This window comes from Mauremys reevesii, linkage group 5 (assembly GCF_016161935.1).
Source record: "Mauremys reevesii isolate NIE-2019 linkage group 5, ASM1616193v1, whole genome shotgun sequence".
Classification (NCBI taxonomy): domain Eukaryota; kingdom Metazoa; phylum Chordata; order Testudines; family Geoemydidae; genus Mauremys; species Mauremys reevesii.
The window spans coordinates 13,755,404-13,772,356 of record NC_052627.1 but is presented as its reverse complement, the minus strand read 5'-3'; the positions used below and the strand labels follow the sequence as shown (position 1 = coordinate 13,772,356).

The window sequence follows — 16,953 nt, the reverse complement described above, 5'->3', positions numbered from 1 at the left end:
GATCATAGTAATTAGGATGCCTGCTGGAATTCACATCTGTGTTGCCTGTTGCTTTGTCAGTGACATGGCAAAACAGAGTGGTTGAAACGTGGTTATTTTCTAGTTGTTCTACCTTGTACAGATTCAGGAAGCACTATGAGTAAGTACTCCAAGTGCTGGGGAGCGGAGTTATTCAGTCCTGAAAGCTTCATTTTAGAGGGAAAAATCCCTTGTTATGTACATGCACACGAGTCTCCACGTACTAACCGTCCTTCAACCATCACATGGATTTGGACATTCCTGGATGAAGAAGGGGTTTCCTGATTTGATCTCTCCCTGTACATGGTCAATGTTCAGCCAATAGTAAATCCCCTCTCCGCTCTTAAGAGCGAATATAAATCTTGTTCCTCAGTTCTCCCTCTTCTGAATATACAGGGATTCTTACTTTAACTCAGATTCCTAGACAATATAATATAGTGAGGCTCGGAAGAATTAGATTTTTATTGGTAATATCGCTAAACATTGGATTTCACTGTACTCTCACAAACCAATAAAAAAATATTTCCATCATTCATAGTCAAAATGTACCGATAGGCAAAGTAAGAAAAATGCTGCTTGGGAACTTCTTAGATTTTGATTTGATAAATCTTGACATATGTTGACCGTTTGTGTTTTAATGGTTATAAATTTTGAATCTCAACCTCTACGGTCATTAAATAATTATTGCCTGATACCCCCCTCCCCATAATTTCCCACAGCTGTGAAAATGTAAATCGACAAAAGTTAAAAAAAAATCCTTAAAAATAAAATATCAAAATTATACAAAAAATAAAATTCAAATTCTGCCATGCCTAATGATAATCACACATAGGCCATACATCATGCAACTTTTTTGCTGGATCAGTCAAGTCAAAGCGGGGAGGGATAGTTCAGTGGTATGAGCATTGGCCTACTAAACCCAGGGTTGTGAGCTCAAATCTTGAGGGGGCCACTCAGGGATCTGGGGCAAAAATCAGTACTTGGTTGTGCTAGTGAAGGCAGGGGGTGGGACTCAATGACCTTTCAAGGTCCCTTCCAGAGCTAGGTATGTCTCCATATATTATATTAACCAACAGCATAAAGGAAAGTAGCAGGGACTGCAACCTTTATTAGCCTGTTGTATGCTTATCAATTAAGTGAAAAGAATGACAACATCTGATTGTCTACATGCCACCCAGGGTGTAAAAGGCCACCAGTTAACCACAGCACAGGTAGGTTACAGATAGCATACACGGGGCTGTAACAAATCCGCACGTCACTGATATACGACATTTGCCAAACTTCCAGCAGGAAAATGGGGCTCTGGCTAAGATCTAGAATCACATGGTTTTCTATTACACATGCTGTTTGCCTGTGTTTAAACCACCTGTCCCCAGTTGGCTTTTTAATATAGTCTGCATTTGTAATGGATAATATGTGTGGGATCACAGTAACTTATTTTATTCTGTGCTTGAGTTTCTTCATGCTGACAGATGAGTCGTTGGCAGTGGCAGATATGCCCAGGGGCCCCTGGAAAAATGGGTACCCCGCACCCCACTCCTCAGCAGGAGCGCTGGGCGGGTGGATGGGGCAAGCCCTTGTGCCCTGACCCCATTTCCCTGGCAGGAGCACCAGAGGGGAGTGGGTGAGGGGAGAGAACTACAGGCAGAAGCAGCAGGGAGGGGCCCCCATTTGCTCTGGCCCAGGGCCCCACAAAACTCTAATCTGCCTCTGGTGAGGGATCTCTCATTTCTTTGCTAGACACATAGTATATGATAAAATCCAGAGAACAGTAAGTTTCAGTGGCAACTGTATAGATTTTCCAACCGTAAGTACAATAAAATGTACATTTAATACACAGAGCCAATGATGCCATTAGATATTGGTGAAAAGTACATTTGACTCACTTTGCAGATTGTTCCAGCACCCCCGCACAAGTAACAAGAACATAGCGGGGGTGCTGAGAGCCACTGAATCAAACTATAAACCCTGAACATAATGGAAACCACTTCAAGCTGGGGAATGCAGGAGCACACCCTGCATTCCTAGTTCCAGCACCTATGTACTTCTGTATTGTGTTTTGAACTGTATCTTCTGTTTTATCTTGTAGACTGCATTGCACTTCCTTATAGTTGTGTTCTTATACGGCCTATAGGAACAGAATTCAGAGTTTGTATTTCAAAGGAGTTACATTAATGTAAGACCAGAGTAAAGGTTATGAATCAGGCCCTATATATCTAATCAAACTGCTCCAGCTTTGAACAACAAATGCTTGTTACAAACGGTTTGCAAACAACCTATAGCCTAAGAATTATCTGTAGAAAGGATTCACCAATTAATTAATGAATTTGAGAATTTCTGTGGACCAAAAGAGGCAATATTGATGAAATTATTAATTCAGCCAGTCCTATTTGTATTCTTTCATATACTATATCAGCGGCAGTCAATTACTTTTAGTCAAGGCCTAAATTTCTTGGTCAAGGCATAGTCAAGATTCCAGACTCCAGAGCAAATAATACAAAAAACAAACAAGATTTTGATGTTTGTTCAAAAGCATCTGGTGGTCGGGATTTGGCCCGCAGTCCACCCATTGACTACCCCTGTACGATATCCTTGTGTACTATCTTGTGTACTTTATTTTATATGAAGATTCATACACTAATGATGATGTTTTTATCACTTTTGGAAGACATCTTGACAGTGATTTCATGATACTATAAAGTTTGTATTTTGGCCACCTAAAAAGTTAGAAATTTCATACCTTTCTAATGATATTGACCAAGTTGCTTGAGATTCCATTGAGGAGCAAGTACAGTTTTCTAATCATGCAGCCAGATACCTATAAATCCATAATCCCACTAAACCATATAGGATAAAACCTGTGACATCTCAGAGAGAACTTAACTAACCCATAGCATTCATAGAAAATAGAGGCGAGAGAGAAACCTGTTATAGATCATGTCCTTCCAGGATAAAGTTTGAGAGCCTATCTCAGATATTAAATAGCCCCTCAATCACAACGCTCCTTCAGCATCAGATGCAGCAACCATCGACAGTGATCTCGTCGACAGTAGAATTGTTAATTCTGCTACGATTTAATTTTAAATGCTGTATATCTGAAGGCCTTCCCATTGCTGAGAAGGTCCCGTCCAAATAAGTTTCTTCCATTGTTTTCCCATGGAACCTGAGGAACCTGCCCAGACTCGACACAGGACAAATGACAGCAGCTTAGCAGTGTCCTGCATGAGAGCGTCACACTTTCATCATGGTAAGTTACTCAGGGCTTGTCTTTTCCCATTGGTAATGTTCTTACATGCCTTTACCCATTGGTAATGCCACACTGACCTTGGACATAGGAGATAAGTCTCTGCTTGTTTCAGTACTTTGTAATTATGACACATTAGCACACACTTTGATCTAGCATTGCACCCACCACCTTCCCACGCTGTAATCCATTGGCATTTTCAGTGGAAAGTTTGTTAATGATAATGTTTGCAAAAAATGTAACCAACAATCAGCTGCTTTTTTTTTCTTTTAAAAGGAATCTCTCATGGTTCATTGATTTGTTTATTTTTCATGAACACTAACTAGAATTGGATCGGCTGAAAGTCTGAAATAGTCATCATTCTTCCCTCGATACACATCTGAGACTTCCACCAGGCTCAGCAGGAGTTATGTACACATATCAATATGTCAAACTGTAGACCGCTTCTTGGAGACAGCAGTTAGCACAGCCTCCATTTTCCAATCCACACTTCACTTCGCTCTCTGTTCTGCCAACAATGTATTTGTACCAACGGCTCTATACTTTCTGTGATGACGACTCCTGTACACAGAGAACCCCAAACAGCCAACAGATAGTAACAGCTTTTACCTCGTACGGCCCTGAGCCAGATTTGAAGTGACAATTTAGAGGTTGTATATTCCAAGCTCTTGTGGACATAATCATGATTGAAAAACATCTTTGCTAGAAATGAATGAGTTGTTCACAGAGGCGACCAATCTTTTTGGCCTGTCTCTTTTGCCATGAAGACAGAGTCCGATGTATGGCTACAACCAGTACGTATGTGACCAAATAAGCCTTTCAAAATAAACAGCTTTATTTCTGTTATACCCACTGAAACCAACCAGTTGTTCCAAAGGGTTTTCTTCTCATCTTACTTTTGTTTTTACCTCTAAAATGAGAGGGTGAAAGGATGGTGCTTTTTCCTGTGGGTTCAAAAAAAGAAAAAAAAGTCACATACAGCTTCATTTTCAAAGATATTTAGGTAACCTAAAATACAGAGAAACACCTTGTGGGATTTTCAGAAGTGCCTACATACCATGGAAATCTTTTTGAAAATCCCACTAGACACTTACCTGTATCTTTAGGCACCTAAATATCTTTTCCCAAATAAGGGACTCAAATTGTTCAATGTGATTTTCATCACCAGCTGGTGCTCAAATATATCCATATGCCCCTTCAGGCATGTTAAAGGCAGGCAGAGTACGTCTTTTCTCATGCATCCACCTTTTGTGTTCGCATACTAGCTGGAGTGAGGCTATATTGCCACTAAATCAATCATTGCATATTTAGTATTTTTGTGGGGAGAGAGGAAAATAGGATGTTGAGTCCTTGGAGTCAATTCTGAGCACACGAGAGGCATCTACCAAGGGAAAATGGGCAAAGGGGGTCCATGAACTGAGCGAAGATCACTTTCCCATTAAAAATATGCCAACATTCATGTTTTGAGAATTTAGTGATTTTTTCCAAAACAGTGATATGGTCAAAACTGTGATTAACGCTAAATTTGGGATTTGGGAAGTTATGTGCAAGTTGTGAATTTTGCACAGCTTTCCACAGCAAGAGTAAGAAGTGTCCAAAACAACTCGCAAGGCAGGTTGGTCTTATGGTTAAGACGCTTGGACAGGGACTTGGATTTGGGGTCCGGTGCTGGTTCTGCCACAGGCTCTCTGTGTGACCTAGGGCAAGTCATTCAATCTCTGTGCCTCAGGTCCGAGACTATAAAATGATTACTCTCTTTGTCTTGTCTACTTACACTGTGATCTCCTCAGGGCAGGGACTGTCTCACTATGTGTACGTACAGCCCCTAGCACAATGGGCTCCTTATCTCAAATGGGGCCTCTAAGAACTACCATAATCCGAATTAATAGTGGGTTTTCTCAATGTCTAAGGCACTGAAGAACTAGAACAACTTTTGTGCCAGTAGGAAGGTAGAATGTGATATATACAGGATGAGGGTTAGATTTTAGGAGGCTCTGCTACATTGCAGACCACACTGGCAGCCCTGGGGAACGTAAAGGTAGGTTAAGATCAGCTCTGTCTCCCCTCCTGCCAGGACCTGCACTGAATTCAAAGAGAGCAGAAATCCTGGCCCAATGTGGTAGAAGTGTGTCACCTGCTATTTGGAATCTGTCTTTTGCCTTTTGAGCTGAATATTTAAAGGCGAATTAGCAAATCCCTCCTTCATGAGAAAACACGATGGAGATCATGAAATCACTTCAAGGTCATTGCAGGGGAATGGGTACTGTGACTGCTGGTCTGTCTTTATGGGACTTTTCTATTAGGGATCAACGAGTGCCATGAACGTTCCATGTATCTGTATTTCTGGCAATTAGCTGTATTCATGGTATTTGGAGGCGGGGGTCACATTAAGAGGCCAGAGGTACCTTGGAAATATTAGCTGGCTTTTATTAGAAAAGTTTGTTTTCTCTGAAATGGCAGGCAGCATACACCTGCAGTTTTAAAGGATTGTTAGGGACTCATTTGTGTTTTTTAAATATGCATCCCCTCTCTCAACATAATTGCATCAATAAAAGAAGCGTGACTAAGCCAGTGAAATGTTTCGGACACTCTGCAGGTTACTAACCCGCGAAGCTGGGTGCAAGCAGAGAAAAGCAGACAGTGACATTTGGCAGTTAATTTCCCCATGCAAACAGCTATAATTCTGTGTAAGTGCCAGTGCGGCAACCGTTACCCTCTTGGAGTGGGACATCAAAGAGACCTCTCATCTGGCTACGAAGGCTTTAAGGTAGAACCTAAGTCCCAGATATGCCCCAGGCTCCTAAGTGGTCAGAAAAATCTCTGATCCCCATTTTGACTCAGGAACAGTTTCAGGGATTTAGAAGGTATTCCCTGGTTCAATGAGAAACGTATAGTTCTCTTGCCATTCAATCTTGAGATCTCATTCCTGGTAATCAACATTAGAAAAACAGTTTTATAAACTTGTAGAAGTATATTATTTTTCCCATTTTTTGCAAAAATGGATCTCTGTTAGGTATAATCAGTGCTGTTAAAAACTGGACATTTATTAACACCATTTAAATTTAGAGTTTGCTATTCTTTGGCTAGGGAAATAATGCAAATACCAGAGTAGAGATAATTACCATGGTGTGATAACTATCCATTTTTAATGGTGTCCAGTGTAAATGGACAGCAGGAACCACGCCATAGGCTGTGTTGAACAGAGGCCAGTAAAAACACACCATCTACTGGATGGCAACGCAAACAAACACTGGAAGGTAAGTGCACTTTTATTTTACATTGTTTATGGAAAGAGAACATTGACTTTTATCTGCCCCTGAGTAATGAACTGTTCAGATTTACTGTACACTTACATCACCTTCCCTAACTGGCTGTTTTACTTAAGTTCCTCAATAATAAAATTAAAATCACCTTGGGAAGATACTATAAAATGTAATTGTCATCTTATAATTTGGATTTATTCAAGATGAAGGCCCCCGGGTAGTACAATCCAAGGCCCTTGTATAAAAGGGTGTTACAAAAACTGGAATAAAAGTCATGAGGTATAGATTCCTCAGACATTTCTCACACACCTTAAAAAGAAAGAAACTGCTTGTCAAGGAAACACTGAGCTATATACTGCTTATGCAATTCCCACCACTGTCATGGAGGGTTATGCATGCAGACTGAAGGCCCTATATAATCATCAACACTACGCCAGTACTACTTCTACAATCAGTTCTGAGAACAGCTGAACCAACCCTTCATGGCCTGGGAGAAATGGTGTTATTGGAAATACATTTACAGCACTGACGGCAAGCAAATTCAGTACTGCAACTAGATCAGGCCTCTGCATGTTTGATATAAGGTTCCCTCCTCACTCAACTAACTGTGTATCAATACAGGCATCCCTCTCTCACCAATAAATGGGATTCAAAGGACAGATGGGGGTCACAATGCTGAGAGTATCCTCAAGCAGAGACTTTGGCCAATCTTCCATCTCAAAAAGCAATATATGCCCCAGCTTCAAACCCATACGCCAGCGCACAACTTCAAACAGTGACCTCATCTGCTTTTATACCAACAGACCAGCTCATCTACTCTGTGCATTGCAGCGGTTACCCTACCTTCACATTGCTGAACTCACTGTTAAGGTTTTGCATTAGAGCGAGAGTCCAATGGAACTGGGGTACGTATTGCTTTCTGGTATCAGTTGGAGATGAAATATGGGCCAAATTCTCTGCTTGAAGTTATTCCCGCTCTTGTGATCCCAGGCAGTATTGCTTTTGGATGTCACAATGTTGACAGTAACTTCAAGCAGAGAATATTGCCCATCTTCCTTCTGCAACAGATACCAAGAAGCAATACAGATGGTTGGAGCTGGAAATGAACATCTTATGCAGCGCTGTAGGGTCTTTTTGCCAGCATCACGGGCAATATGGAGGAGGAAAGGAATGCACAAATGTTCCCCCTTAATTTATTCGTGTTCTTGTAAGGTTTTGAGTGGATAAGGTATCTTCGGCCACAGTCTTAACTGGCGCTATAACATATTTTGCTAATATTCATTCCCAGAGGCACCAGGAGGGAAACCACCTGTGGAGGGAAAGGGCGTGTTTAGGCGATTTATACCTAGCCAGCCAGCATCTGATAGGATTACTACCACTCCATCACTTTGCACTACTCTGTTGAGTCAATGCCCGTTGGCCAGGTTCAGTTAAGAACTAGGCTAAACCTGTCACAAAACAAGAGATCAAAGTTTGAATGGGGATTTTAAATAAAATACAGAGCCTCGATCAAATTCAGCCTTTTCAATTGCAATGATTCTTTTTATTTGCTGTTTGTAGGCATGAACAGTGCAGCACAAACCTATTAGATGTAATATTGGCTAGGATAGTCCACTGTTTTACAGTCTGAACTAAAGCCTACGGAAGTCAGGATTTCAATGCGCTTTGGATCAGGCCCTAAGAAATCGCCGCCCCGGGGCAAATCGTGGATTATTTTACGGTTGCGGGGGGATTCCTTCTTTTCTCTCATTCTTGTTTATTTAGAATATACAGTCGTCAAGACAGGGACTCTCTCTTACTAAGCATATACCTGTGCCTAACTCTGTAGCGCCTTGATCTCAAATGAATCCCCTTATTACTGCAATATTTCTACTACTAATGGTTATAGATTACACGGTGCACTCTAATTTTGAGATCTAGAGGCACCATTTGAGACTGTTATGCCCATTTCTCAATTTTCATGCACTGCAACAGGAGCGGGGCTCAGCCCATTCTCCGAATGCTCCTCTGAGGTAATAAAAAAACAAAAACAAAACCAACAGGCAGCCAGTTCTCAGGCCATCTAACACATGTGACACAAAAAGAAAGGTTGTCCCCCTCCCAACACCACCTGCAATCACAGCTGTGCAGTCTGCAGTCACTGGTGCTGAGTAGGTTTTTCTAATCCAGGCTATCAAACCACCGCAAGGAAAATACACCTTTATCACCCATTAGCTACAGGGAGTTTGGAAATTCAGGAGGAGAAAAGCCATTTTACCCACAGACATCTTCCTAGTTTCCATTATATTTAAGGCTCTTCCTTTACTGAATGGCTCAGGAGAAGGCCAATGGCCTAGAATACAGATAATTTTATCTCAAGTTAGTGGCAATAACTGCCACCTGACACCTGTTCAGTGGACAGCTTCAAGAAGCACTCCAGTCCCTAGCAGACAGGTGTTCATGCTACAGTTCATGCTTGGCCATTTCAGCACGGAGGCCAAGAATTGACTGTACTTGAAGACCGTGATTCCCCCCCACCCCCGCAATAGACCATTCTTCCAGGCCAAACACTGGTAGGTTACTGTGGGCAAACTGCCTGTGCTGTTGCTGTATGTTCTGGACCCATTCTGTGGATTTATACAGGAGTTCAACTTCCAATACTGTCAACCTACACTTCTTGCAAGTCTGGAGAGTGCTCTTCAATTCTGCACTAAAGACAAGGAGCCGGCCTCCAATGAACTCATTAGCTTTGTGCCAGGGATGAATTTGACTCAAAGAGTCAGAGAGCCACGTGTGAAAATTCCCTGAAACCTCCCAAGCATGCTATACGTGGCTGCTGCATTTATCCTTTCCTCAGTGTCCCCTGCACTCTGGTCTGTTCCAGGAATGCAGGAACTGCCTTACTGTAACAGTGGGCACTACCAGCTGCCTCAGAAAAAGATGCAAAAAAACCCCATCCAATCAAAACAAAAAACTCCAAGACAGTAAAGTCAAAGGAGAAATCTCCTCCTAGCTCTGTCTGTTAGTGGTTGCATCATACCCAAAAACATGAAGAATTTTATCCCTTTTTTTTTAAGTCTTACTGCCATAGATTGCCCACCTCTGCAGTGTCACTTGTGGTTGCTGCCTCAGTTTCCTATCTAGTTCACAGTCTCCTTCTGCTGGTAGCGTGCATGGGTGATTTAATTTATACCTCCTACTACATTAGGAAAATTCCACCCCCTTCAGGATGAACAGAAGTCCAACAAAAAGGCCAAAATGGATACTAACCAGCTGTTACTCACCCCTTATGGGTCACAATCCCTCTCCAAGGATCCGTAGGGCCTTCATCCCATTGTAGCAGGGCTCCTCGAGGTTCTTCTTCCCTCTGCTGCAGGCTCCAAACCAGGCTGCACACAGCTGAGCAGCTAAAGAGGCTAGTCCCAGGTGCTTTGCTAGGGATATAGTCAGCTCCCACCCAGCTGCAGAGGGGACTGGGTGAAAGGGGGCTCTCTCTGCAAAAGCACACCCCAGGCAGCCTGCATGCTCTGTGTCAAGGCCCGGGCTCACTTCCTTCCCCTGCTTGTGCAGCCTGTCTTTAGGCCTCTTCCCAGCCCTGTCGCAGGCTTCTCTACACAGCTGCTCCCGACTGATTTCTGTAGGTGTCCCCATTATCAGGTGTGCTCCCAGTCATGAGGCTCTTAGTTAGGGGGAGGGAGTTCTCGCAATTCCTGCCCTTTAGGAAGCCAAAGCCTGTTGTTTCCAAGGCTCTTCAGCACAAACTAGGCCCTTTTCCAATACTCACATAAAAGGAGAACCACTGCAGAACCTCCTCTCTCTCTCAATGAGAAACAGGTGACTTTAGTTCTCTGCTCCTGCTTTTCAGCATACGTTGCTGCCCAAGGTGGCGGTGGGAACTACACCTCCCAGAATTCCACTGTTCCTTGCTGAGCTGGGATCTGGCCCGTGTTTGACCTAGAGTTCCATAAAGGGCCAGTGCCCAGCAACACCCAGCTAGTGTAACTCTGCGTGTTCTCATTATGTCAAATCCTTGTTTTTAATCCTGCTAAGAGATGGGAGCCAAAGATACCTTGTGGCAATGAGATTAATTCATTGAGTTAAAAACATGATGTTTTATTGGTTTAAAATTTGCCCCCTTTTAATTTTACTAGGGGTCCCCTGATCCTTAAGGGCATAGGAATGGCCATGCTGGGTCAGACCAGTGGTCTGCCTAGCCAGCATCTTGTCTTTTGACAGTGGCTGCTGCCAGATGCTTCAGAGGAAGTGAACAGAACAGGGCAATTATCAATTGGCTGATGCACTGTTGTCCAGTCCCAGGTTCTAGCAGTCCGAGGTTTAGGGACACCCGGAGCTTGAGGTTGCATCCCTGACCCTATTGGCTTATAGCTATTGAGGGACCTATCCTCCATGAACTTATCTAATTCTGTTTTGAAACCAGTTATACTTCTGGCCTTCACAACATCCCCTGGCAAGGAGTTCTACAGGTTGACTGTGTGTTGTGTGAAGAAGTACTTCCTTATGTTTGTTTTAAACCTGCAGCCTCTTGTGGTATGAGAGAGTAAGCAGGAGCACTCCGTTTACCTTCAGTGTACCACTCATTATTTTCTCTGCCTCTATCATGTCTTTTCTTATTTCTCACCTCTCTAAACGAAGCAGCCCCAGTCTCTCCTCCAACAGAAGTCTTCACATAGAATCATAGAATCTCAGGGTTGGAAGGGACCTCAGGAGGTCATCTAGTCCAACCCCCTGCTCAAAGCAGGACCAAACCCAGCTAAATCATCCCAGCCAGGGCTTTGTCATGGCTCTAATCATTCTGGCCTCCCATCTCTGGATCCGTTCTCTTCCTGCTATATATTTCTGGAGAAAGGATGACCATCAATGAATGCAGGGTTCTAAATGAGGGCCCACAATTGGTTTTCATTATGGTATTTTAATAGAAATACTATTATTTTCTGCCCCATCCTGTAGACAGCCCACCTTTTTATTTGCTTTCTTGACCATTGCACATAGAGTAGAGGTTTGGCTTAGTAGCAAAGATAGTGTAGTGGTTAGTGCACCAGACTGGGACTTGGGAGACCTAACTTCACCGTAGACTTCCTGAGAGACTTTCACTTCATCCACCCTGTACATTGGTTCCCAATCTATAAAATGGGAATAATCCTTCTCTATCTCACAGGAGCATAGTGAGGATAAAATCCATTAATGATTGTTAGGACTGTGGTGATGAGGGCCATAGAAGTACCTAGAAAGTGATTTAATTTTCCTGACCCAAGTGCAGTGTTGTCCATTCACCTAGCTTGGTTAGGATCCTAGTTTTTACTGGTCTTGACCAACCTGAATAATATTGTGTCTTCTGCAGATTTACCCACCTTACTATTCTCCTCCTTTTCCAGATTACTGCCAGTCCTGCAACAGAACTTTATGGCACCTTCTTGTTAATCCGCCGCTGTGATGTAAAGGGTCTTACTCTTTGTTTTCTGTTTCTTAGCCAGTTTCTAATCTCAGTTTCTAAGTCAGCACTTTGCCTCTCATTCCATGTGTGTTTAGTTTCCTTAACAGCCTTTGGAAAACTTCCACAACTCGTCCTGAGAAGTAACAGGCACAACATAAGAAATGCTTGTTTCTGTTGTTTCAGAAGGTTTCCTGGGCTTGCATGTAGCAGAGGAGGAGAGAAACCTACATACAGTAGCCCAGGGCACTTTGTTTATTAGAACATTCCTGCAGTAATCCAGACTGACCCCAGGTGAGAGCATGGTTTCAATTCTTCCCTAGAACAATGAACCAAGCAGTATCCCAGTGTGTACAGACTTTGTTGTAAGGATGAGATTGTGACAAGGTCAAGCTGACCCACCTGCTCTGATGTCTCATTTGACCCCCTAGCCTCTGGGCTGCTGTGAAGTGAATATGATGGACCTGGCCACTGCGCCTCTCATATTCTCTTTGCTGTTTTCTAAATACTTAGGGCAAGACAGAGTCTGCCCGCTGCATGGACACGCTGAGGAGGACGGAGCATAAATAATCATAAATAAGAGGCCTTCCCAGCATTTGTCCCAAAAGGGAGCCTGCCCTCTTTTAGCACAGGCCAAAGTTTGAGGCCCTGTCTCCGCAGCTGAATCGCCTGGCACACCCAGCTAGACAGACTGGGAAGGGGGAGACAGTTAGCTCCCACTGAAGTGAATCGGATGGGTCATGGATGGGTCACCACTACCCTGGGAAGGTTAGCAGCGAGGCTCAAACCTGGGACCTACCTTCCTAGGGGTCTGCAACTTGAGCGAAATGACCCAGCTGTGCTAGCTATTGCTGTAGCAGGCTCCTCGACCTCCATCTGCAGCCCAGCCACCAGGAGAGGATGACAGAGCATCACGCTGAGTCGGTTACACTTACATCACATTACTCCTGGTTTCATCCCATTGTGCCACCCTGAACAGTCCCCTCTTGTTGGAGTTCGGTCCGCTTTGGCTAATTGTCAGGATTGTGCCATCTGTGATGACGCCGGGGTGAAACGGGCACACGCTGTCCTCCTGCATATCTCCTCAGAAAGCACCCTGAGCGTTCTCCCTGAGAGAACCCTCTGAATACGAGACGTATCAGGACAGTGCACAGGATCATGCTCCCACAGATTAGACCATCCCGGAATGTTTTCACCCTTGACGCAAGTGAAATGAGTTCTTGCTGAATGCCTATCGCTTCCAAAGCTGCTTTTCAAGCAACTCCTCCTGTTAAAGAGCTCCCATCTTAACCAGGAGAAGAGTTTGCCAAATAATTTACATTCTTTTGCCTAATATAAGGGTGCGGCCGAAAACTTTCTTTTCAGATTTGTAATCAGCAGCCTTTAACATTTTTATTGCTTCTACAAATGGAGGCTGGAATAAAATGTTAGGTATGTCAGCCATGAATTATGGGACGAGAAGTCTGCCTTGAGGCATATGAATAGATACCGGAGAAGATGGAAATATGTGCAAGAGGAATTATTGGTAGAGACCCATGCTCATTGCAACACAGCATAGTTCTTTGGCTAGTGTTTAATGCTATGGAGAGCACTGACTGAATGCTGCTATTGAGATAACTGAGAATTCATAGACCCAGACCTTACAGATGGGATCCATTTTTTTTAAACAATGTAAATAACTCCTTGAAATGAAACTTTTTCTTTATTTTAGATAAAGCTCAAACAAATAGCTAAGAATCACAGCAAGGCTAAGGAGACAGGGATTTAATATTGAACATGTGTGTGACATTATATAAAATAATTGAGAAGAGCAAGGTACTAGTGTCTCAGCACAGTCTTATTCTGGGTCTGATACTGGCTCCCTCTGGAGCCCTGGGCAAGACACTTCACCTCTGTCTATCAGGGACACCTCTTCCAGAGTGCCCCTTCATGGGGGTGACACCACCCCATGCTCAAATGTTTCCCTCTTGGCTAAGGGATTCCACAGTCCTCTTTCCAAGGCTTACGTGTGCTTCTGTCTGGTCCCTTTAAATTGCCCTCCATTGGTTCCACCTGAGCTGGCCACAAAGTCTTTCGAGAAACAGAACTCAAGACCAGAACTTGCATAACAACAGCCCCTCCTTGAAGGCATTTGTGCTGGGGTATACAACCTTCCTCCTCAGTGTGGAGGCCAAGTAGGGTGACCAGATAGAAAGCATGAAAAATCTGGATGGAGGTGGGGAGTAATAGCCACCTATATAAGAAAAAGCCCCAAATATCGGGACTGTCCCTATAAAATTGAGACATCTAGTCACCCTAAGGCCAGCCCATCTCACCTCAGTCCTTTCTTCACTGGGCTGCCTCCTGCAGAAGCCTTCCTTCTCTTCGGGCTCAAGCTTCTCCTACATCCACAGTTTTAACCCACCGGTCACATGAACTTTATTTATTTTTGCCCACCTCCGGAGGCAAGTTAATTGTGTCATAGGTAGGGCTGAGACCATTTCCCTGTAAAAGGCCAGACACTCTGTGACACCCTGCCTCAGCTTCTCCTTCTGTAAAATGGGTAGAATACGCCTCAAAAGTATCAGTTGCCCATCTTCCAATGAAATTAATAGGATTTAGGTGTCCAAACACCATTGAGGATCCGGGCCAATTAGTCTGACCTACCTCACTGGGATGTTTTGAGTAAGAGCCTTATGAAAGCTGCAATATTCCCCCCCCCCCAATGAATATGAAAGGTAAATATAAACCTCATTGTAAAAATTACACTGACCCATTCAGGAAAGACAAAACATATCACCTGACCCATTTGTCCATTCAAAGTTAACTGATACAGCTTGAAATTCAAATACCCTATCCTCACAATGAACTGCTGTACACAATGAACAGCCCAAAAATTACTCTCTGAAATTATTCAGTCAATAATTCTGAATAGTGAATAAATTCAAGAAAATTATGATGGTCTGTTTGTGGCTAATTTGGAGACAAAAAAAAGGGGGATGAAATTTGTCAGAATAAATTGTTCATCAGTTCTTCACTAAGTTCTGGTTGTGAGGGTTGAAAGGCAGCAGGCCCAAGCAAGCACTCCTTACTGAAGCAAAACTCCCATTAAGGCATTGCTCTTACAAGGTGGAATTCAACAGCAGAAGTTTTATGAATCACGTAAGTTCCACTAAAGTCATATGGACTTAAGTGGTACATAGGCATCCTACAGGCTTGAATTTTCCACTTAGGCCCAATCCTGATCCCATTGAAGCCAATAGGAATTTTGCCACTGAATGTCAGTGCAATTAGGTTATAAAAATGCAGCATATTGAGATACTTGGCTACACCCAGAGTGCTGAATATGAACCACTTATTCTAGCACCATTGTAAGTGATAATTTGCATACCAGGAATGAAATCCTGGCCTTGTTGAAGTCAATGGAAGTTTTGCCACAGATTTCAGTGTGGGCCAGGATTTCACCATCTTATATTCCATGACCGGTGGTATTACGCTGTGACATCTTAGACACACTGCAAGCTGCACACAAGATGCTGCTTAATTTGATCTCTCTGAGTTTCTATTAATAGAACAACTTTATCTCAGCTGTGCAGATCATTCTTTCCCCCCCTCAAGCTGGCCCAGAAATAGTAAAACTATAAAATGCAGGAGCCAGGCACTTCTGGGCCTATGGTGTTACACACATCACTGCAGGGTTGAAAAACAAGGCCCATATCAACATTGGTCAGAGATTAGTATGGTTCTCCGGAGTGAGCTGCATGGAATGTATAGTAAGTCTGAAAGTGCTATTATATATCATTGTAGCTGATGGGGCGGTGTGGATCCCATTGAACCCTTTAATCAATCTTCACTTCACTGTTAGGGGCCATATATAAATATTTGATGCTTACCTAGTTTATGGCACTTTAAGAAATAAGGGACAATGACTAACCCCCCCCTCCACCCCCAACACACATGTTATTATAAAGAGGAATGCAAAACTTATGTAAACAGTATCTTGATGGAATGCACAGGTGGGAGAACACTGCAGCCATTTTTCAAATGACTTTGCTTTGACTGTGTTGCAATCCATTTGCATTTGCTTTTGGCCGATATTCCAGAGACCAAGTTCACTGGCAGGAATATTCACAGACATGATGAATTTTTAACCTGATATTGGAAAATAATGAAAGAAAATGAGTTCTGAATTCATTAGCATTAGTATTTGTGTCAGAAATGATTCTAACACGTATGCTCATCCAAACAGAGAACACGGGTGAAATCCTAACCCTATCAAGGTTAATGGCGAAACTACCATTGACTTCAATAAGGCATGATTTCACTCCATGGGCCCGATCTTCAGCTGGTATAAATTGTCAGAGCACCATTGAAAATTTGTCCCCATGTATGCAATCAAAGCAGCTCTAGTTTCAATTTTTTTTGTGACACTTGTAAACAGCTACTTATAACCAAGCTGCAAATGAAGAGTTATTCACAGAAAGATTTTTGGTGAATAATTTCAAACAACAAATAGCGCTAAAAGAATCTTGATCTGCCCATGAACAATTCACCAACAGAAAAAGAGGCAACATGTGTCACATACGTTATTCATTAGGATGTGGTTACCCAGTTTTAATTTGAAGCATTAAAATTAGAATAAGAAAGCTGAGAGTTGGAGGTACTTCCTACAATTTCAAAAATAGCTTGCTTGAAGAAGTAGTTTCTTTTATTGTTATAAAAAGGACTTTTGCACATAAAACAATAAGATTTGAAATACTGGTGTGGAAGAGCTGGGCTTATTGTATGTAGCACAGAAACAATGGATTGAACTGTGCGCACACTTTACCCAGTGTGTGTAGGTAGATATGTGGTAAGAAGGGTTAGCTCCACACTGGCAATTGGTTTTATTTATTTGGTTATAGCGGCAAGGATGTACATGCAGCAAAGAGTCCTGTGGCACCTTATAGACTAACAGACATATTGGATCATGAGCTTTCGTGGGTGAATACCTACTTCGTCAGATGTACATACCACTCAAC

At 42.8% G+C, this 16,953-nt stretch overlaps 2 long non-coding RNA genes across 4 annotated transcripts in view; one reads left to right on the top strand and one right to left on the bottom strand.

The window, feature by feature from the left end:
• The window catches only part of LOC120406258, a 72,090-nt gene that overhangs the window by 5,305 nt on the left and 49,832 nt on the right, over nt 1-16,953 (top strand). For 2 of the 3 annotated variants that reach the window (XR_005599170.1, XR_005599169.1), the window contains exons 2-3: nt 3,187-3,265; nt 6,422-6,519. This is a non-coding gene — a long non-coding RNA (uncharacterized LOC120406258). Of the gene's footprint in view, nt 1-3,186; nt 3,266-3,588; nt 4,120-6,421; nt 6,520-16,953 lie in introns of those variants that run through there. The other variant, XR_005599168.1, reaches the window with a different exon arrangement.
• Nucleotides 3,552-10,316, bottom strand: LOC120406259. The gene is made up of 2 exons (XR_005599171.1): nt 9,789-10,316; nt 3,552-4,206 (listed from the first exon to the last, which is right to left on the bottom strand). It is a non-coding gene; the product is annotated as an uncharacterized LOC120406259 (long non-coding RNA).